This window comes from Coenobita brevimanus, chromosome 71 (genome assembly GCF_032717465.1).
Source record: "Coenobita brevimanus isolate Jiangsu-jjx chromosome 71, ASM3271746v2, whole genome shotgun sequence".
Taxonomy (NCBI): domain Eukaryota; kingdom Metazoa; phylum Arthropoda; class Malacostraca; order Decapoda; family Coenobitidae; genus Coenobita; species Coenobita brevimanus.
This window is the reverse complement of record NC_137024.1, coordinates 45,461,652-45,483,328: the sequence shown is the minus strand read 5'-3', so window position 1 is coordinate 45,483,328 and position 21,677 is coordinate 45,461,652.

Below are 21,677 nucleotides of genomic sequence, written 5' to 3'. Positions count from 1 at the left end.
TGTGGGTATAGCTTAGGTGTTTGGGTCAGGGGAATCAGGCAGTTGTAGGGGTTGATGTGCGGAACAGGTTTTTGAGCAAATGTAAATGTTCGGTTTGTTGGACATTAATATAAGACAGATATAAGGGGTGTAAAAGATAGGTGTACTTGGCAGGTGTGTGAGGTAGGAGTAAGGAAATAGGTGTATAGAGCAGGTGCGTGAGGTAGATGTAATCGGATGGGTGTATGGGGCAGGTGTGTGACGTAGATGTAAGGGGATTGGTGTATGGGGCAGGTGTGTGAGATAGGTTTAAGAGGATTGGTGTATAGGGCAGGTGTGTGAGGTAGGTGTAAGGGGATAGGTGTGCGGGACTGGTAATGGTAATGAGCGGGACATCCATCTTGTACCTACGGGACAGCCAGCAGGTATCTGGGGCAGGTGTGTGAGGCAGGTCTGTGAGGTTGGTGTATGAGTAGATGTATAGTCGGTTTAGAGAATAGGGGTCTAACGTAAATGCCACATGGAAAGAGCAGGTATCTAGGGACATTAATAACGGTTGTGGAGGACAGGTGTGTATGGCAGGGATAAAGGACAAGTGTATGGGGCACATCAGGTCAGTAAGGTGTTCTGGGCAGAGGTGTGGGGAGTAGGAGTGTGAGTTGCGATACATCGTTTATGTGGTTTGAGGTCTCGCGTCCCGATATATGGATTACTTGAGGCCCTTAAAGGTTGTTTATAGCGGGAGTATTTTGAAGATGGTAGTCGCCAGTGTTAGTGGTGATAGTGATATTTGTGATGGTGGTAGTCGTAATGTTGGTAGTGGTAGTTTTGATATGGTGATGCTGGTGGTGATAATGGTAGTAGCGGGGTAATAGTGATGATGACAGTTGTAATGGTTGTGCTGAAGTAGCAGTTGTGATGATGGGAATATAATTATGTGGTGATGATGGTAACCGTGTCGTGATAATGGTGCTGGTGAAGGTGATAGTGACAGAGGATGTCATTGGTTGGTACTGAAGAAAATAGTGGTGATGCTGAGGCGGGTGAAAGTGGTAATGGTAGTTGTGATGGAATCGCAGGTGAAAATTATGGTAACAATCATAGTCGTGGATTGGTAGCGATTGTAGCGGTCGTGATGGTGGTGTTATAGTAATGTTGTCAGTAGAGGTGGTAGTCTTATATAAGATATCCATGCAGTTGGGCTTAGTTACGTGATCAAAAAGTGTTTCGCTTAACCTTTTCGTTGATATTCACACGCGTAGGTATTATTACACACTAACAACGGACAAATTTGTTAAACAGAGAGTCATCCGAACAATCAGAAGGATAATTGTTTCGAATCAGAACTCCTTTTTTCACTTCAACTTCCATAGGACAGTCACTTTGTTCAAGGTTAACCTCCTGCCGTGTACCGGATGTACTAGCTGAATGGCATGTGTACCAAATTGTGTTGTTATACAGTGAGATGTATATATTATTTTTATGCATATTTACTGCATACATGGAAGCAAAATCTTACTGACCTGGTACGTAACACAACACCTACATACATTCATACATAAATACAGTAGCGCGCGCGCGCACACACACACACACACACACACACACACACACACACACACACACACACACACACACACACACACACACACACACACACACACACACACACAAAAACACTAATCTTCTGCATACAAACTACACCACTAAGCTGAAGTATATTAATCAACACTGCACTCCATTATACTTCACCTACACACCCACACGAACTCGCAAAATCCCAGGGGAAAAAAAAAAAAAAAAAAAAAAAAAAAAAAACTTCTCCGGTCCAGACTTTAAGGGAGTTGGATCCGCCCCCTCGGAGTGTTTTGATATCTGGTGTCGACTCTTAAAAACCTATTTGTCTTCCTCGCTGGCACTTGGAGTCGTTTGTCCGTGTCCACCACCCATCGTTAAGGCGGCAAGAGACGAGCACAGCGGGAGGTGGTGGGGAGAAATGAGGGGGAGAGGAGAGGAGTGTGGTAAGAATGTGAGAAGGGAGGAGTGGGAGAGGAGTGTGGGGAGAAGCGAAGGATAGGAGAGAGACAGAGGGTGGGAGGAGAGGAAGAGCAAGAGAGAGAATGTTTAAGAGGGTGGAGAGAATGACAGTGATGAAGGGAAGGAAGGGATGGAGGAATCAGTAGAAGAGATAAGTGTGGGAAAAGCGAAGGAGAGGAGTGGGACAGAGGGAAAAGAGGTGGGTGGGAAGGAAGGAGAGAGAGAATGTTTGGAGGGGAGGGAGTTGAAAAGGGTGGAGAGAAATGAGTTGAAGAGGAGCGAAGAGGAAGAGAGTAGGTTTAGGAGGGAGGAGAGGAAGACAAGGGTGAGAAGCAACGGGTGACGAGAGTGAGTGGAAGAAGTGATAGTAGTTGGAAGAGACGAAGGAGAGAAGAGGTGCAGAGGGAGAAGGGGAGTGTGTGAGGAGAGGAAGGGAAGAAGAGATAGAGGAAGGAGGTAGAAGGTGAGGATGTGTTGAAGGAGAGAAAGGAGAAGATAGAAGGTAGGGGCTGGAAAGTGGAAGATTCCGGAGGAAGGAAGGAATGAGTGAAATAGAAAGAAGAAGAGAAAGCCAACGAGTGTAGAGAAGAAGGGAAAGATAAGAAGAGGATGTAGGAGGAAAAGAAAGAAAAGTAGAAGAGAATGTTGTGGAAGAGAGGAAGGGAGGAGAGAGGAGGTTGGGGAGCGTGGGAAAGAAAAGTATAAGCTGAAGATGTAATGAATTTGGGAGAGAAAGAAACCAGAGAGAGGGAGAGAGGGAAGTGAAGACTGAATGCAAGAGGTGAGTGTAGGAGGAGAGAGATGAGAGAGAGAGGCTTGGGGGAAGTAGATGGGGAGTATGGGGAGGGAGGGGAGGAAGAATAAAATAAATTGGAAGCGATAGTAATGGGTGGGTAAGAGAAAGGATGGGGGCAAAAGGGGGTGGATATAGGAGAAGAGGGTTTTGGGGAAGAGGAGGTAAGGCTGAGGGGAATGAAGAGGAAGTATAGTATGATGTCGAGAGGAAAAGTGGAGGAAGGTAAAGAAACAACTAAGGGAAAGGAGGAAAGAGGAGAAAGGCAGTGGCAAGAGAGAGGCAAGGGGACGAAAATGACAAGTGATGGGAAAGGTGAATCAGTAGATTAGGAGAGGAGGAGGCTGAGGGAAGTGGTAGAGCAGATGGAAATGAGGGAAGGGGCTGTCCTGAGCCATCTCTTTCTAATCCCATGCCCTCTCTTGCCCGCCTTAGAAATGCTATAGCATATTGTTCAAGGATATTATGTATTACATTTGTAAGATAGGTACTGATAAAGTTTACAAGTACCTAAGTATTGTATTTACAGTGTATTTATAAATATTTATAAATATATATATATATATATATATATATATATATATATATATATATATATATATATATATAGATAGATAGATATAGATAGATAGATAGATAGATAGATAGATAGAAGATAGATAGATAGATATAGATATAGATATATATTTATTCTTTCTTCAGTCTCATTCAGGTCAAGGTCATTCATGTGACACATTCAGTACTATGTTTATTTACTTTTGCAAGCTTATTATGTGTTTTTGTTTGTTTTTCTTTTCGTCCGCGTTCAGCCTTCTTGGAAATTACCTTCAAACTGACCTAAAATTAAATCTGTGTTGGACTCAGTCCCCTTTGTTACAGTTGAATCGTATCGTCTTCAGTACGATGTTCTTTTGCCTATAATCATTTAGGCAATACGTATCGATATTACACTGATACAAAAAGCATACAAGAAAATTCCGAGATGGAGTTGGGAAAATATATCGGGAAGAGTATTATGATCTTGCTATGCCCCCGAATGTATGGTTCCTAGAGTATCCGACAGATTATACCCTAAAGAAGCACATCCACAAAAGATTACAGGTACAAAAGAAAGCAAACTGCAACAGATATGGTGATCCTTTCGAGGCGCTTTGTTCCAGGGAAAATTATTACTGATATCAAATTCTGTGGACTGAAAATAAGGATAATGAAGCAAGAAGGTGTCTTTTGTCCTTGCTACTCTCAGCCTAATGCCTTAACGCCTGCGTGATGTAAGTGGATGGTCACCTGCACCTAATTAACACTTCACCTGTCGCACCCCGAGAGCTACCTGTCCTCTGATCACAGTTTGCACACCAACTTTATAATGACTTTTGTCAAGAACCTGTTCAGGGAAGCTCGACAACATTTTTTTCTCACTCAAAGGACGAAAACTTTGGGCATAATAATGAGCCACAGAAAACAAACTTGGCGAGGTTTTGTGTGTCTGGGCGAGGTGAGCCACGGCGGCCACGGCTCACCTCAGTATTTTTTTTCCGTTTTCTCGTAACAGAACTTGACGCAGACACAGAAAAGAGAGTGGAGGGATTTGGTGGACGAAAACGAGAGAGAGAGAGAGAGAGAGAGAGAGAATGGGGATGAATGGGAACGAGGATGAAGAGAAGTCATCGGGTAGTAAAGCAGAGTCAGACGATGCTAAAGAGGAAAGTTTGAGATACAGTTTCCTGGAGAAGAGAGGGAGTATAAATGGGGAAGATGGAAGAAAAAAGGGGGGATTAAGAGGAGGAGAAAGAAGGAAAGAAGAGAGCGAAGAAAAAAGTGTCGGTAGGAAAAGACTAACGTAATGGAGAGAAAAAATCGAGAAACGGGAAAAGGAAAAGAGAAAGAGGTAATCGAGGAAGAAGAAATTGCGTCAGTAAGGAGAGTCGAACAAGAGGAAGACAGAAATGAAGGAGAGAAATAATTGTTTACTGAAGTGAAGCCGATAAAGAAGAGGACGAAGAAGCAACTGAGGGAGGAGGAAAAAACGGAGTCAAGAAATAAAAGCAAATTTGTGAGAGGAAGAAAAAAAGTTTAGTGGTAGGAGAAATATGAGGAGAGAAGCAGAAGGAAAAAAAAAAACAGGCGAAAAAGGATAAAGATACGTCGTTTGCAGAAAGAGATGAGAGAGAGGAGTAGAAGAAAATTTTTGTTCAGGGGAAAGTAGGAGAGGAGGAAAGGTAGAAACATGCGTGAGAGGGGAGGAAGAAAGAACGAGAGATCATGAGGAACAAGAAACAAGGCAGAGGACAAAAGGCTCAGGAAAAAGTGGAACAGACATGGAAAAGAGAAGCATAGTTGACAGGGTGTAGGGATAAAGGAAAGGTGTAAGCGAGGGAAGATGATTAAGTAGGAATAGGTAAGACAAATGATATAAGGTAGGAAGGGGTAAGCAGATACGTATAAGAACAGAGAAAGACGGACAGGAAAGGGGGGAGGAAACAGACAAAGCAGATTTGAAAAGGTGTAGGACTAGAGAGAGAGAGTGAGAGAAAAGGAGCATAGACGGAAAGGGTCGGGGAAAGCCGGGCAGGAGTGGGTCAGACGGTGAAGAATTGACAAGGTAAAATCAGTGGAGAGTACAAACGAAGGAAGAGGGAGAAAGGGGAGCCGAGAGGAGAGAAGCGGGGTGAAAGGAGAATAGCTGGAGGGAGGGACGGGGGCAAAGATGAGAAGGGACAAGGAAAGACGGAGCAAGTTGACGAAGTGTAGGGTTAGAAGAGAGAGTGTGCTTCCCGGCTGGCTAATTTCCACGCAGTCGATTTCTCTCTCTCTCTCTCTCTCTCTCTCTCTCTCTCTCTCTCTCTCTCTCTCTCTCTCTCCGGGGAAACTTGTCAGAGAGAGAGAGAGAAAGAAGTAGTGAATAGAGGGAGACTGAAGAAAAGAGTGGGGAGAAAGGATTCGGTGAAGGGAAACATAGAGAAGGAGAGGAAGAAGCAAAAGGGCGAGAATGAAAAAAAGAAAATTGGAGGAGGAAGAGGCGTGGCAGAGGACAAAGAGCTCAAGGAGAAAAAGCAAAGACGTGAAGGGACAGGGAAAGAAGTACAGGAGGGAGACAGACAACGCAGAGGTGACAGTGTGAGAGGTCAGAGGAGGAGAGTGCCTGCCCGGTTCGCTAATTTCCACACAGCAGGCAGTTGTAGCTTTTGTTTTGTTCTGTTCTATTGTGTTTTTGTTTTAAATGGGGATGCACTGTCACGAAGAGACGGAATAGACGAAGTAGAGACTGCAGCAGTGGAGAGAGAGGGAGGAAGAGTTTACTAAAGGGACTTAATGCAAATAAATACAAAGGAAAGCAAACAGCAACAGACCATATGGTCCCTTCGAGGCTGCTTGTCACATAGTAGACTGTGACTACGAGAGCTAATCCTACGTGCTGAAGGATAACGATAGTAAACCAAGAAAGCTCCCCCCGCCTCAAAACCCTCCATTTAAAACTGGCAGGAAAAAGTGAGAAGGACCACCAGACAGCATGGAAAAACTGACATGGAAATTTCATTGGAAAAACTGAAAAGGAAAAGTTACTGTCTATAATACTTTATCTGTAAGCAACTAGTTTGCATAACTAGAAATAGAATGTAATAAAGTAAAATGCATAATCAAATAAATAAATAACTAAGGCATGATGTTATGTACAGGTATAATGAGTTAACTGGGCGTCTGTAGACACGGTGAGGAAAATGCAGTGTGGATGTTCAGGGGTGGTGCAGCAGCCTTGCCTGGCGCTTTTAAGGTAGGTAGCAGTCAGTCAGGCCCCAGCTCCGTTCACTCCACATAGAGGTGGAATTTTCCTATGCACAACAAGTACACAATTACCTCTTGAGGCAGTAACCCCTGGTACATCAAAAGAATCTTGATGGTGGTCACTTAACTATCAGGGACCCCGGTGATACACAGCCTATCACAGGTTGAAAGTAAAAGTAGTGACTGTTAACTCAGGCCTATCTGTGCAGATCCTAGTCTGTGCCTGTACTACTTGATTTGCATTTAATAATCTGGTAAATACATTATGACGTGACGCAACACTTTGTACGGATACGTTAAGTTTGCGGGGTGTCTTGTAGACAGGAGAGGAATGAACTGGTGCACAGCTGGTAAGTTATTCGGACAGAAACAGTGTCAGTTGAGGATTCTCATGCAAGTGCTTGTCTATTTTGTTTTTAAATGTCTCAATTAAGATACTGTTAACTGTATCTGAGGGTAATTTGTTCCAGATATTTACAACATCTGCTGAAGAAGACTTTGACTTCATGGGATTGGAAATGCTTTCCCATAATTTTGCAGCCATTACTTCTGGTTTGACTCGACCGGTCTTTTTCAAAATATTTATTCATGTCTAAGTTATCATATCCTCTCGTGATTTTGAAAACTTCAGTAAGGTCACCTCTTAACCTGCGTTTCTTTACGCTAAATGTAAGTTCTTCAAGGCATTCCTCATATGTTTCGTTTCTCAGTTGTGGTTTAATTTTTGTGATTCTTCACTGTCCTTTCTGTAGTACGGAGACCAGAACTGAACGCAGTACTCGAGATGGGGGCGCACTAGCGAGTTGTACAAGGCAAGTATAACTTATTCCGATTTAAACTCGAAAGTTCATCTAGTAAATCGCACCAACTTATTTGCAATTTTAACCACCTCGGTGCACTGCTTACTCGGTTTTAGGTCATTTGATATTATCACACCAAGATCCATTTCATTGTCTTACTTGATAACTGGATAATGTTCATTTTGTAATTTGGATGGACTTTTTTATTTCCAGTATGAAGTACTTTGAATTTTTGTATGATGAATTTCATTTGCCTTTTTTCTGCCCAGCTTGCCAAAGTATTAAGGTCATTTTGTAACTGCTTCCACTCTATCTTTGAAGTTACTTTACTGGATATTTTAGTATCATCTGCAAATTTGGATATTTTACAAATTAAACCCTCGTCTGTGTCGTTAATGTTGATAATAAAAAGTGTCGGTCCAGGTACTGCGCCCTGGGGAACGCCAATAATCACATTACGCCATTTGGATTCCTCTCCGTTTATCACAACTCGGTGCTTTCGGTCTGAAAGCAAGTCTTATAACAATTTCTCCGTATTTCCTTTTGTTGCATTGGCTCGTATTGTGCTTACGAGATGCTTGTGAGGGACAGTGTCAAATGCTTTCTGAAAGTCGAGGTAAATTATAGCTACTGCTCTTGAGTCGTAATATGATTTGTAAACATTGTGGAAGAAGTCCAGTAAGTTAGTTAAGCATGAACGAGGATGTCTGATATGCTGCGAGTATTTGATTATATTGTTTTCTTCTAGATGATTAACTGTTTTATCTCTTATGACTGTTTCCATTAATTTGCACACTACTGATGTTAAGCTGAAGGAGGAGGAAGGGGAGAAAAAGAAAAAAGAAGAAGAGGAAAAAGAAGAAAAAAGAAAGAAGAAAAATGAAAAGACGAAAAAAAATATAATTCTCTGTCACTATATTTAACTTCTTGATAACGAAAGAGTCCTCGTCGATTAAGGAAGCTCCCCAGACACCTTTTCTTTACCGATTTATTTCTGTATCTGTCCGAGCATTACTTTATCTCTTCCGTTAATATTTTCGTATGCTAATTATTTCACCAGTGTCTACGTAACAAAGATATAAATAACAGAAAAAAGAATGATTAGACCTTACATGCCAAATAAATCGGTAAGGAAGAGGTGTTAAGGTGACTCATAAACTATCAATAATATGGGCCTTGATCATGTTTCCTGTTGCAGAAGAGGAGGAAAAGAAGAAGAAGAAGAAGAGGGGGAGGAGGGAGAGGAGGAGGAGAAGGAGGAGGAGAGGAATAATGAATGAAGAAGGGGAAGGAGGAAGAAAAGAGATTAGGAGGAGGTAGAAACAGGTTAGAGGAAAAGTGGTTTCATGGGGAAAAGAAATTGTCGATTTTGGTTACGGAAAGATGGGCAAGAGACACACAGACCGGAATTGACAAGATGTGTGGAAGAGAAGGATTGAAATGAGGTCAAGAAGAACAAGAGGAAGAAGAGACAGATCAGAGAACGAAGTACTTGCTGAGGGGGGGGGGGTTAGAGACAGGGGGAGACGGGAAGAGACAAGGAAAGAAGCAAAGTTGACAAAGTGTAGGGTTAGAAGAGAGAGTGTGCTTCTCGGGTCGCTAATTTCCACAGAGCTGGCAGTGTTGCTTTTTCGCTCGGGGAAACTTGTCAGAGAGAGACAGGACGACTGGGAGGAGGATTTTGTGGCAGGCATGCAGGAGGGGAGAATGAGAAAACTGAAGAAGCGGAGGAGGTGGGAGAGAGAGAGAGAGAATGGAGGAGTTAGTGATAGGAGACCAAGTGAAAGAGGAGACAGAAGTTTAAATAGTGCAGAATGTGAGGAAAGGCAGTCATAGAATGAGAAGAGATAAGGAAATTGAGGGAGTTATTGCCAAGGAAAGTTGACCTAGATAAGAAAGTAAAAGAAACAGTGAAGGAGCGTTAAAGAAAGTGAAAAGAGAGATAGAAAGACTGGAAAGATTTTGTGATTGAAATTCAGGAGAGAAGGGGAGAAAACTGAAGAAATGTAGAGGGTAAATGAAAGAAAGAGAAGGAAATAGAAAGAGGAAGGAGATGCGAAACTTGGAGGTGTTTGTAACGGAAAAGTAAGAGAGAGAGAGAGAGAATGAGAGAGAGAGAGAAAGAGAGAGGGAGGGAGGGAGAGAGAGAGAGAGAGAGAGAGAAAGAGAGAGGGAGGGAGGGAGAGAGAGAGAGAGAGAGAGAGAGAGAGAGAGAGGGAGGGCGTGAAGCAAATTGACTGACGGGAAGCCATCAACTTAGAAAAAAATCATAAAAATGTGAAGAAAAAAAAATCAAGAAAAGCGCAGGTCAGCCGAGAAGAGAGTAGAAGGAAACATTTAAGAGAACGAAATAAAACAGGACGAGAGAGAGAGAGAGAGATAAACGAATGAGTAAATAAATAAGCGCAAATTATAGGTTCCGTATTACATGGCATATAAGATTTTGTAGCACTTTTCTTACCGATTTAGTTTACATATACTGAACATCTTTAGCATCCTCTTCTGTGAATTGACACTTTTATTATCGCAATAGTTTCAATCGATAACATACAGGAGGGTAATTGGGAGTAAAGTGCCAAGTATTTCACGAAGGATCAGGTGTTATGAAATCTTCAGAGCCACTTATAGTACACGCCTGTGGCCAAATCCACCTTGCCGGACCGTACAACTCTCAGGTCTGAAAGTCTCACTACCCGAGATCATTCCGAAGCTAATATTAATCGCAGAGGTAAGGAGTGCTGTACAAGACGTTCTGGAAATGTAGGAGTAAAGGAAGACTGTTTCTGGCCTCGAATACCTGGGGTCCTTCCTTAGCCAGTTGATGTCTGTCAGTAGCGGAAATAAGGTGTAAATGGAATGTTGTAATTACCAGCGGAGATCCTTTCTAATCTCATCATTACCTGAGGTCTTTTCTGGGCAAAGTATAATCATCTGGAGGCGGCAAGAAAGAAATTATAGTGAAAAAATTGTGTGGAAGAGAATAACAGTGGAAGAAGGTAATATACTTATTGCTAAAGTGTTCCATAGTACTCAGCACCTCCTCTGATGTCACAAATGCAGTCTCTCTATCATAAAGACAGTGTTTTAGTGACTGATATATGTAGTTGGTTGAGGGTTGAATGGTAGAGAAAAATATGATATTGTGTACCTATGTGAGCACACACACACACACACACACACACACACACACACACACACACACACACACACACACACACACACACACACACACACACACACACACACACACACACTTAGCCACAGGTAAAACTTTTTCCTATTATAACCACCACAACCACACAGGTAAGCAAGGCAGACGGCTATTAAGAAACATCAGCACTCCCTTATACTCCCTTCCTCTGCCTCTTCCAGTCACCAGCACCGTCGAGAGCAAAAGTACGATACGAGACTCATACCTTTACGATACAAGACACCTACCTCACCTGCATCCCCCCCTCCCCTCTCCACATCTTTTAGCCTCCCACTCCCTTCCGTGTTATGTCCTCTCTCACTTTCCATTTCTCCCAGCTCCGCTCCTTTCCCTTTCTCATCCCCCCCTAGCTTTCCTATCACCTTTCCTAACCCCCATCCACTTCCCACAGCACCCCCTTGCACCTCTTCTTCCTTCCCTTCCCATCGTTCCCAGCCTCTCATCCTACCCCTTCCCGCCTCCTGTTACTTTGCATTTCTTGCCCCCCTTCCAACTCCTCAACCTCCTTCCCTTCTCTTCCTCCTTCCCCGCCTCTCCTTCCTCCCGTCCCTTCCTCCTTCCACCTCTTCTACCTTTCTTCCCTTCCTCCTCCCACCTCTCTTATCTCCCTTCCCTTCCTCCTCCCACCTCTCCCATCTCCCTCCCCCTCCCCTATCCCCCTCTTACCTCTGCTGACCCTCTCCCAGTTCCCCTCCCCATCCCCTCCCTCTAACAGTTCTCCTTCCCTCCCTTCCCCATCCCATCTCCCCTCTCTTTCCTTCTCCCCCTCCCCTTATGTTGAGAGCAGCGAAAAGGATAATGCCTTACATATAATAGCGAGTTTAATTATGCCAGCGGGCGCGTATATTGCGGTAACTGGGGAGCGGGCTGGCGGGAGGTGCCGTGAGGGCTAATGGACGAGGCCAGATTTTGTGTGTGTGTGTGTGTGGGTGTGTAAGGGACGAGGCTAGGTAGGTAAGTAAGGTAAGGTAGGGTTGGGTAGGGTAGAGGAAGTGGGAAGAGGATTGGAGGAGAGATAAAGGAAGGAAGGCAGGACATGATAGGATACGATATGAGATGGGGTAGGATAAGTACGGAAAGCGAGGGAAAGGTAAGATAAAGTAAAGGCAGGCATTCAAGGTTCATTAAGGTCAGGTAAGGAAGGTAAAGCATGTTATATGGGGGTTAATGCAAGAAGGGAGATTTTTGTGCTTGGTTGGGGACGTGGCGTGGCTGGGTATGTGATAAAGGTAAGATAGGAAGGATGACGTGCAGAAAGGTAGGGTAGGAGAGGAAAAGTAGAGTAGGGGAGGTGGTACTCTTACGTGAGAAAACGTAATGTAAGAGGCAGGTGTGTGTGTGTGTGTGTGTGTGTGTGTTTGTGTGTATGTATGTGTGTGTGTGTGTGTGATAAGGGACTGGGTAAGTAGGTAAGTAGGCTGGTACGTAAGTAAGGTAAGGCAGAATAAGGGAGGTAGGGTAGGGTTCGGTAGGTAGATAGGTAATGTAAGGTAGAAAAAGGGAGGTAGGGTAGAGTTCAGTAGGTATGTTGGTAAGGTAAGGTGAGGTAGAATAAGGGAGGTAGGTTAGGGTTTCATAGGTAATGTAAGAGTAGGTTGGTGAACGTATAATGTAGAAGGTGAAATTGTATGTATGTGCGAGAGGCAGTGTTGGGTAGGTGGATAGGTAGGCTAACGAGAAATAGCAGAGGGTAAGTAGAGCGTAGAGTGGATAGGTAAAGATATGTTAGAGCTAATGTTGGAAGCAAGGTTTTATGTGTGTAAGGAGAGGGGGACTGGGTAGGCAAGGTAGGTGTACGGTAAGGTATATTGAGGTAATGTAGGTGAGGGAAAGTAGGTGGCGAAATATTGTGTGGTAAGGGGCGGGATGGTAGGTAGGTGAAGTAAGGTAGGGTAGGGAAGGTGAGATATATAGAGGTAATATAGTCTGGGCAGGTAAGGTGGGGTAACGTTGGACAGGGAAATACTTTATTTAGGGGGAGATTTAACGCAGTTTACGAGAGAGTTTTGGAACTGCATGGATTTAATGCAACCTTCATTAATCTCTTCAGTCTGGTGACGTACTTCTGATTTAATTCTACTACCGTCAGACGATTATATTCACCTTCGGAGAGACAAGCAAGACAGATAACCTTCATTAATACCTTCACTACCAAAACTCACCTAAACTTAAGAAAATAAAAAAAATCCCCAGCAGACAGCAAGAGTTCATTAAAAATGTCTTCGGGTTGAAAGGGTTAATACTACAAGGGCACTGTGTTAAGCTGAGTATGGCAGCTGGATATAACAAGAGTATATTAATAAGTCATGATTGGAGTGGGTTGGGATATTGTCACTCCTTCTTCCGACGGTGTGTTATGATTGTTCCTTGCAAGTTAACATCTTTTTGTTGGCTCTCTTCTATGAAATTTTCTTCAGTATAGTTTTCCACTAAGAGTTGAGGGGTTCATTTATACTTTTACATATTTTTCATCCAGACTTTAAAGTTTCTCGCAACAAGTTTGCATGTTTTCGTTTACCTCCCAGGGTGATTCCGAGGTATAGTTTGTGCTTGGAGGTAGTTATGTAAACTAAAGGTGTTGAGCTGGCACACAGGGGATAAGATATGGCCGTTGGTTGAATTTGTGCAAGATAGATTTTACAAAAACCTATAATACGTTTTTAATTGTGTTGGGCGTTCAGAACTTCAAACGAGAGTCTCTAATGAGTATTTTTTTCATTAAAGTTCCTAAAGCATGCCCTAGTTTTACAAGTATAATTGCGCTTCCACCCAGATTTTTTTTTTTACTTTGATTGGTTTCTGCTTTCTGTACCCTAGAAACCGATGACGTGTTTTAAATTTCACTATTGCCTCCACTGGATTATTTCATTTAGATTGGGAGAGACGCCTTGTGGTAAAGGGTTAGAAACAAACTACGCATAGCCTCTTCGATGTGCCTGCAAGAAGTTCCTTAGAAGCCGAATAAAATCGACTGGTAATGGAAAAAAGTGGAATAGTTTGTTCGTAACATCGGTACTTACTCTCACTGGTTAAGAATGCTCCATGGCACTTCATCCCTGTCAGTGTAGTTCTGTATCTGGCACGTCAGTATTTTCATGTACGTTATTTAGGCAGCCTGTGTCGATGCTGAAATGATATCCGATATATATAATACAAATATCCACTAGGCGTAACAAATACCTGAAGAAGTGATAGAAAGCGTCCTTTGCCGACGAGAATACGGTTCATTGACGACTAGAATTTGTTTCAGGCGTTAGATTAAAAGTAAAGATTAAAGAAGTACATTTTGTTCATAGGTAGAGTTAATATACAATACTATTTTCCTCCATATATTTTGCCTGAAATGTACATCATGAAATTTTTAAAAAGTTACATTTAGTGTGAACCTTTTTGTATGCACTCATGTACAAAGTAATGGGATTGTTTGCCATCACCCATTATGGTAATTCCCTTCGTGGCCTCCTTTCTGTCCATTACCCCCAGCTCCACTTCCTTATCCAGACCCTCTCCTCTTACCTTCCTCTTTCCTTTCCTCTCTCACACCATCTCATTTCACTTTGGTGTCCTCTTTTCCTCTCATTCCCCTTTCATAGTACTTTGCCCCTGGCTGTTTTCTTCCACAGGCACTTAATTTCACTTTGCTGCGCGCAGTTCCTCATTCCCTTCTTTTTTTCATTAATTCCTACCTCGTTTCCTCTTCCTCCTTCCCTTGTTATGAAGAGTAACTATTTCTTTTTCCTTCAAATTATCCTTTTCCATTCTCTTCTTTAAATATCTCTTCGCGTTACTGCCCCCTACTCTTGTACCTCGTCTCCTTTCTTTCCTCTTTTCCCCTCCCCATTCCTGTACGTTTCATTTTCATTTTTCTTCCGCAAACACATCATTTTACTTAGCTTCCTCCTCCTCCTCTCCTTTTTCCCATGCCTTCTTCTTTTCCACTCCTCCTTCGAGCCCCCTTCGCCATTATATTTCATCTCTTCACCGCAGCACCCTGCTTTTTCGCAAATGTCCCTTCTCACATTAGTATCCCATCCTGTTATCCTCTAATGCCCTCTTCCTAACACAGTCTTCTCTCTTCTGGTACTCTATACTTCCTCATTACTTTCTTCTGCGTCCCCTTTTCCTTCCATTTTCTCTTTTTCTTTTAATAATTCATCTTTTCCTCTACCCATTTCTCCTTTTTGCTCACCCTTAATCCCTCTCTGATACTCAGCTTTTCTTTCTACTGTACACCAAATTTTCCCTTAGCCCATCCCTTTCTTTTCGATACCTTCCCTCACATTCGCGCCTCTTTCTCCAACTTTCCCCTCTCTTCTTCCTTCCCCTGTTCCGATATCAGGCCTCGACTCTTACTTCTCCTTTCTACCTTTCTCCCGCCGTCTTCCCACCACCCGACAAAGTTTCCCTCTCGACTTTCTCACTTCTCTTTCTCATACCCATTCATGTCACTCATTTTCCTTCTCTCGGTTTTCTCTTTGTCTTTCTCTTTCATCTGCCCTCCCCATCTTTTCCTTCTCTCAATTTTCTCTTATTCTTTCTCTTTCATTTGCTCTCCCCATCTTTTCCTTCTCTCTTATCTCACCTTCCTCTTTTCTTTCCACATTCCTTTCTCCGTTATTAGCTCTCTTCTTTTCTCTTAATCCATCATCCATACTTTGCCAGTTCTCCTACCCCATTCTGCCCTCTCTCTTTCTCCCCTCCTCTTTCCAAGCACCATCTTCCCTCTACCTTATCTTCCTTTCTTCGAACCTCTTATCTCCCCCTTCCTCTACTTTAACACTCCTTTCCATCAGCCTCACTTTCCTTTTCACCTCCACCCCCGTTTCACCTCCAACCCCCCCCCCTCCTCTCCCCTCTATAGGTTAGTATGTGAGGTCCGGCGGCGGTATTGGAATATCTGGGAGTCGGGACGTGATAACTTATTTACCTCTTTATCGGCTGGGAATCCTGGCCCCCGAGAATTCTGGCCCTGGATTTGGCGGCCCCAGTTGGCATGCTTGTGATTGCTTCATTTCCACTCTGCTGCACCCGATTCTTATCAGACGATTTAACGCTTAAAGAACCTGGCGTTTCACATGATTCACAGTTACTGGTGGTGGTGGTGGTGGTGGAGGAGCGGCCGCGTCTTCTCTCCTCTCGCCACCACCACCATTATCTTCACCATCGCTGCCTCTTCTCTTACCTCCTGTGGGTTCTCCTTTTCGTTTTTCTGCTTCCTCTGTTCTTCTGGTGATTCTGGTTCTCTTCTCCTGGTTCTTGTGCTTTCTTTCTTTTGTTTGCTATGTTTTGTTCTAGCTTTTTTCTTTTCTTTTATTCTTCTGTTCTTATTTTTTTCTTTTTGATGCTGTTCTTGCTTTACTCTCTACTGTTTCTTCCTATATTTCTGTGTCTGTTTATTTATTCTGCTTTTGTTCGTGTTCTTTTCGTGCTGTTCCGTCTACCAGCATATTCCGTTATCTCCAATATTCTTGTCTCACCTATCCATATACTTTCTCTTTCCGTTCCTCTGCCCCTTCTGTTTCTGTTACTGCTACTTATGTTACCGCTCGTTTGTCATCTATTTTTGTTCCACCTTCTGCTTGTTTTTGGATATCCTCTGGATCTTTTCCATTCTTCTTCTTTTCCTACTTCATCCGCTTCTCTTCTTGCTTCCTCTATTGCTGTTCCTACCTCTTCTATTTCTCTTCGTGTTTCTGCTTCTGTTTGTACTTCACTTGATCTGCTTCTGTTTTTGATTTAGTAATACCTCGTCTGCTTCTGCTCCTACTTCCTTTGCTTGTGTTCCTCCTTTTCTAGTTTTTGCTTCTCTTCGCATATGCCTGCTTCTCCTCATGATGTACATAATTTTTCTATTGCCTCTTTATTACTCTCCTTTCTTCTTCCGTATCATGGTGTCTTTTCTCCTCCTCCTCCTCCTATGATTTCGGTCTATCTTTTCTCCAGTTTTTCTTATAAATCTTTTCCTTCTCGTCCTTCTGCTGTGGTGTCTTATGCTGCTCCTCCTCCAGATTTTCTTCTGTTCCTCTTTCCTTTCTCTGTTTTTTCTTTTCTTCTTCTGTTCTACTTAGTTTCTCAGCTGCTCTAAACTTTTTCTTGCTGTTGCTTTTACTTTTCATTTTCCTGCTGTTGGTGTGTTATTCCATTTCCCGTTGCTTTGCTACTACTCCAGTACTCCTGCTCCTCTTCTTTCACATCATCATCATCATCATCATCATCATCATCATCATCTCCTTCTCCTCCTCGTGCTGTGCCTTGATGTAATTGTTGCTCTCTCTGTTGCTGCCCGCTGTCTCGTGGATCTGGGATAATTATGTGTTACTCTATTTTCCATCTTCCTTCTCCTCCTCCTCCTCCTCCTCCTCCAATTCTCCTTCTCTCCTCTCCTTTCGTCTCCTCTCTCCTCCTCTTCCTCCATTCCCACTTCCTCTCCTCTCCTTGATGTAGTTGTTGCCTTCTCTGTCCCTCCACACTGTCTCACCGCGCTGTCACAATTATGGTAACTTGGTCTCTGTTTTTCTGTCCTCATCCTCTCTTCTCCTCACCTTTCCTCTCCTCTCCTTTCCTCTCCTCTCCTTTCCTGTTATCGTCCCCGCCTCTCTTGCACCTCTTCCTCTTCCTTTTGCACTTTGCTATCCTCATTTTCCATCATATCTCCTTTCCTTTCATCCGCTTCCTGTTCCACGCTGTCATATTCATTCTTTACTCCCTCTCCCCACCCATCCCCAAATGTTTTTCTCTTCATTTCTCCTCGGATTCTGCTTCTTCTCCTCTCTTTTCGTCTCCTCATTCCTTTGCTGTCCTCTCTTCTCCTTTCTTCTCCATACCTATCCTCCTCTTCCTCCTCCTCCTCCTCCTCCTCACGGGGCTGTCGCAATTATGGTAACTTGTTGTCTGTTTTTCCCCTCGTCTCTTCTCCGCCCAGACATGGTTATTGGCGTGGTGTTATTGATGCGGATGTTATTGAGAGGTAAATTGATGGACTCATATTATAAATGTTATGGTATTATTCATGTTTTTATTAAATGCGGGTGTTTTTTAGAGTAATTGATGGTATTATTTCTTATGGTGTTATTGGTATTGTTCATTATGGTGTTAATGGTGTGGATAGGTTGATATAATAACGGATGATGGTATTACTGGTGTGGGTGTTACTGCTGATGTGGATGGTAGTGATGGTAGTGTTCTTGGTGTGAGGGTGTTATTGCTCTTAGTTCTGGTATGATTTGATAAGTACACTGTTTCCCCTCTACTGACACCCCCTACCTCTTCCCATTGCTGTTGTTCCTGGTGTTATTTGTTCATGCCAAATTTCTCCCCACACCCACCCATCCTCCCCCCCCCCCATACTCCCTCCTTCCTCGACCATTCTTGTCATTTCTGGTGTGTTTATTAAGTTCAGTATCCCCTTTCCTCAGTTATTTGTTATATTTATTTTTTCACCTCTCCTCCACACTCCTCCAAGCATTCTTCCCATTGTTGTAATTCCTTGTAGTGTACCGCATATTAAGTACTGTACATTCCCGTTCTCATTGCCCTCCTCTTACCTCTATCACCCCCCTCCTCTTCCAAGCAGTCCTCACCCCTACTTACATGATCGTCGTCCTGTCATTGCTTTGTTATTTGTGGTTGTATTTGTTAACCCCTTCTTTCCGATTACCTGTTATTGTTACCTACAGGGTTTTTTAGAGTTGGGTGTTTTCTCCCCATTTAGCTCTCACTACGATGGCGCTCTACCAAGAATAAAATAAAAAAATACATGATTGGATGGAAGAGGCTAAATACACTACTCCTCCCCACGTCTCTTCCTCTCACCTCCCTCCCCACTTCCCTCTACCTCAAGCCTCCTCTCCCCCTCCCCCCGTTGAAGTGCTCACACGTGTAATTGCCCCGTGTACATTGGTCTCGTCATTAAGTCATCCCATTCACCAGCACAGACTCACAATCATATCGCCAGTCCTATTGCACACACAAAACCTCGGTCGTTACTGTGTGTGTGTGTGTGTGTGTGTGTGTGTGTGTGTGTTGGAGGTGATATTCCTGGGGGAGAGGTGTTTTGGAGAGTGTGAGGAGAGGGGTAGGGGATGTTGTAGAGGAAGGAGAGGGGAGGAGGAGAGGGGGAGGGATGGGGAGAAGGAAACGGGGTATTCCTGAGGATAGAGGGAGGTGGGAAGGTTAGGGGACATCCTTCAGTGGGTGGGGGTGGGAGAATGAAGGATTTTCTAAGAGGGAAGGGGATAGTGGGGACGAAGGGTAAGGATTTGAGGAATTCTTGAAAGGGATCTGGGAGGCGGTAATCCTAAGAGGGGGTTGGGGGCTGGGGGAGGGGATATTCCTAAGAGAAGTGGGGGGATGGGAGGAAAGTTGGAGAGGGCATAACAGGAGCGCTTATGAATACATTATAGGAAGGTAATTACTTGGGCGCGTAATTCGGCAACAGCGTTATCCTTAATGCTAATGGTCCTAACTGCACCGAGTGGGGGGAGGGGAGGGGGAGAAGGGAGGAGGGGAGGGGAAAATGGAGGAGGGGAGGGGACAGAAGAGAAGAGAAGAGGAGAGAGGAGACGAGAATGGAGAAGGAAAATAAATAAGACAGGAGACGAGTAGAAGGGAGGAACGAAGAGAGGAGGAGAAAAATGACGGGGAGGAGGAAGAGAAATCAGACAGGAGACGAGTAGAAGGGAGGAAAGGAGAAGAGAGGAGGGGAGGAGTAAGAGAAATGAGAGAAGGAGAAAACTAGAGGGAAGGAGAGGAGGGAAGGAGTAAAAGAAATAAGGAAAGGAATAAAGGGGAGGAGAGAAGAAGAAAGGAAGGGAGGGACAGAGGAAGTGGGAGAGGAGAGGAGATAGGAAGGGATATGTCGAGATTTCAGTTGATGTGGACTTCTGGGAATTGAGATTTATTTTAGGGTCACAAATCTTTTTTCCATAATTTCCGCAGTTTGATTCCCTCTCTGGTCATGATTTTTGGGGAAACAATTTTTTCCACTAATCGTAACTTTCGCGGTTTATTTTTTTGTCTGTGATAATTTGTGCGGTTGTGATATTTTTACTTGTGTTCACTTTTCCTCCTCTATAGGGGCACCTCTGCCTGGGATTATGGTTATTTTTATTTGTAATATTGTTCTCTTTGTAATTTTTATTTCTACGCAGAGGGTGTTACTTTTTCGTCTGCAATATTGATCTCACCAGCTGATGTTTAATCCGTGAAGCAGTTTTTTCTGTTTAGTGTTTTCTTCTAGCCCCCTGAATCCGGAGACGTGTATTATTTTATTATCAGACTTTTTTGGGGAGAGTCCCTGGGCCGTGAAGGGATCAATGATGACTATTCCTAACCAGTCCAGTTATAAAATTCTCTTAATCATCATCAGATCATTCAGTCGTTTTGTGATAGGAAGAGTAAACTACAAAATAAGTCAGGATTGAAGGTGGCCTGCGAATTTTTCTCCTTCTTCTTCTCCTCCTCCTCTACCTCCTTTATTTCCTCATTTTTTTATATTAGCTGCTCATCCACCAGATTTTATATTAAGCGCATATATGGGAAAGTATGTGAGTTTTGTGAGAGCTATTATGAATTTTCTCTACCTCCATATATTTTTTTTTTTGGGGGGGGGGATTTTTATTTCTTATTCTGCAGCTATGGACGTCTGAAAATTATGAGGCTTCTTTTTTGCCTCTCTCTCTCTCTCTCTCTCTCTCTCTCTCAAATTTCTGATGTATATTCCCTCCGACGATATTTTTTATTTTAGTGTTGTGTTTATTAATGTTGAATCATAACACCCTTCCCTGTGATTATCAGCGTTTCTCTTTTTTATTTATTTTTTTCATCATTATCATTGACGCTTATCAGTACAGATTTGTTCTCATTTGCGTCTAGATTTTCTCAACATGTAAATTAGTAAGATTCTTCGAACGTAGAAATGAGGACAATTATTTTACCTGTTCACTACAATGTTAGATATTCTGTTTTATTTTGACTACTACATAACTAGATGGAATATGGGGGGCCTTTAGTGTGCAGGATGTCTCGTGTGAGGGTAGGAAGAAATAAATAGGAAAGACAACACTGTGATGAAGGGTTTAATCTTGACAAGTGGGTAAACTGTGGGAAATGTGGGGATCAGTCGACAAGGCATCACATCTTAACCGCCAACCTTTACACCTCTCATGCTCATTCCTTACCCACATGCACCCATACATTTTATTTTTTTTTACACACACACACACACACACACACACACACACACACACACACACACACACACACACACACACACACACACACACACACACACTTCACTGTTACACATTATTTCTCGAGTACAAAGTTACTGTTTTCCCTGCCTCATAATTGTTTCCGAATTATAAGGCATGTTATCATCACGTGCCAATTTTCTCTTCCTTAGATAAGTACACTTCTTTGATTTAAAGCTTACCTAACTAACCTTACCCTACCCTACCCTACGTTTATATATACCCTGCCTAACCAACCTTACCCTACCCTACCCTACCCTATCCTACCCTACCGTACCTTTACATTACCTAACTTAACTTGATAAAGCTTGACAGTGTAACCGGTTCGAACCAAACTTAATCTAATGTGATTTAACCTACTGTAATGTAAACTGAACTACCTGTTGTAATTATCCTAACTTAAGCTGTTACCGTCTAATATAACCTGAATAATCGTATCATAGAATAAACTCCTAGAAAAGAAAAACTCCTGATTTGCTTCCCTGACCTGATTCATCCTTAGATATTTCCAGTCCACCGCGGGAAAATATCCCTTAAAGTACGATGACATCATTCATAATTAAGGGGTTAGGAAAATTTTTCATTAATCTCTTCACTGCGACAGGTCCTGGCCAAAATGAGAGAGAGAGAGAGAGAAGGGGGGGGGATACTCGAAGGGCCCATAAAGCCATTCAAATGAGCGCCACAGCCTGGTAATCGAGGTAAATGTCCGCCCTGTGTGGGTATCAGAGGGGCAGAGGACTGGATTGGAGGTAGGACGGAGAGAAGGAGAGAGATTGGGGGAGGAAGAAGGAAAGGATGGTGAAAGGCGAGGATGGGAGAGA